Genomic DNA, 2,169 nt, shown 5'->3' with positions numbered 1-2,169 from the left:
CGAAACTAAAATCATGTGAAGTGGCGGGCGGAAAGGAGCTCAGCTACGGTGGAAATGAAACTACAACTAACGCCGAACCGGACAACTTCCCATTCTGCGTCTTCGTTTCATTTCCCAAAGCTCCCCGTCGATACCAAAGTTTTTGCGTCGAAGCTACTAAAGAAATTTCGCGCTTTCCTTTTCGCCTCTTTCGCCTTCCCTTCGATATCTATCCAACCACCGGCTTCGACTTTATTTCTTTCACCCGTCTATTCGCCCGATAGTCGACGGTCGGCCATTCTTTGGTATCGGCCAGGCGGACTAACAAGAAGTAAGACTCGTTTGAAAAATTTGGACCGGGCTTTACAATCGCTGCTTGTCGTAATGTCGCAAATTTGAAAAAAATTTTCAATTCGAGAAACCAAACTATTCGACACTTCGAAAATTTTTGGGACTCTGAAAATTTTTCCGAGTTTAGGAATCGAGACCTCTTCTATACTAAGGAAAACCACTAATGTTCCGCCGCATAATGTCTCCGTTTTCCGGCTCATTTTTAGCGATTGGACGGGGACATTGCCCCATCCAACCGCCAGCCGACTTTCAGGAACCGTCGTTTTCAAAGTTGGGACTTAGAAAATTTTCGACGAGTGGGAATTTTTTACGGTCGCAAGTCATCACGACACGCCCGACCAACCCATTTGAGAGCCGCCACGCCTCGACGGTGTGACGGCTTTTTTTCGAATCGACGGGTCTCGCTCACTCCTCTCTCGCGCCGACCAGAGGCCGGGCGAGAGAGTCGTTGCCAAACACCGTCGTCGGAAATGGGAGAATTTGAGTGGGAATTTTTTACGGTCGCGAGTCATCACGACACGCCCGACCAACCCATTTGAGAGCCGCCACGCCTCGACGGTGTGACGGCTTTTTTTCGAATCGACGGGTCTCGCTCACTCCTCTCTCGCGCCGACCAGAGGCCGGGCGAGAGAGTCGTTGCCAAACACCGTCGTCGGAAATGGGAGAATTTGAGTGGGAATTTTTTACGGTCGCGAGTCATCACGACACGCCCGACCAACCCACTTGAGAGCCGCCACGCCTCGACGGTGTGACGGCTTCTCTTTTCGAATCGACGGGTCTCGCTCACTCCTCTCTCGCGCCGACCAGTGGCCGGGCGAGAGAGTCGTTGCCAAACACCGTCGTCGGAAATCGAGAAATTTTCATTTCCATTTCCATTTTTTTTCATCGGCCTTTATACGTCCAAGTCCCGCCAACCACGTCACTACCACGTCGTCGGGACTTAGAAAAATTTTTCAATTTTTCGGACTTAGAAAATTTTTCAACTTTCTTTTTTTCGACAACCTCTTCCCTATATAGGAAAGTAGTGGATGTTCCGGGCAGTAACTGTACGAAAAAGTCGATTTCCGAATTTTTGCCGGACTTTCACCTGAGCTCAGGCCGGGCCGCCCGCTCAACTGCCGCCCGGTCACCACCAAAAACCGGTCTTGGAAATTTTCGGACTTAGAAAATTTTTCAACTTTTTTCTTTCTCGACAACCTCTTCCCTATATAGGAAAGTAGTGGATGTTCCGGGCAGTAACTGTACGAAAAAGTTGATTTCCGAAATTTTGCCGGGCTTTCACCAGAGCTCAGGCGGGGCTTACCATCACACCCGCCGACCGGTCACCACCAAAAACCGGTCTTGGAAATTTTAGGACTTAGAAATTTTTTCCAACTTTTTTCTTTCGCTCTTTCTCGCCATTTTTAGCCGTCTTTGCTCGTCCCAGTGCCGCCTATAGCTTCACTATCCGTCGTCGGGACTTAGAAAAATTTTTCAATTTTTCGGACTTAGAAAATTTTTTCAATTTTCATTTTCGACAACCTCTTCCCTATATAGGAAAGTAGTGGATGTTCCGGGCAGTAACTGTACGAAAAAGTTGATTTCCGAAATTTTGCCGGACATTCACCTGAGCTCAGGCCGGGCCGCCCGCTCAACTACCGACCGGTCTCCACCAAAAACCGGTCTTGGAAATTTTAGGACTTAGAAATTTTTTCCAACTTTTTTTCTTTCGCTCTTTCTCTCTTTTTCAGCCGCCTTTGCTCGTCCCAGTGCCGCCTATAGCTTCACTATCCATCGTCGGGACTTAGAAAAATTTTTCAATTTTTCGGACTTAGAAAATTTTTTCAATTTTCATTTTCG

Source organism: Daphnia pulicaria, unplaced genomic scaffold, assembly GCF_021234035.1.
Source record: "Daphnia pulicaria isolate SC F1-1A unplaced genomic scaffold, SC_F0-13Bv2 h1tg000142l, whole genome shotgun sequence".
Lineage (NCBI taxonomy): Eukaryota > Metazoa > Arthropoda > Branchiopoda > Diplostraca > Daphniidae > Daphnia > Daphnia pulicaria.
The sequence above is the reverse complement of the archived record's forward strand: the minus strand, read 5'-3'. Positions refer to the sequence as shown.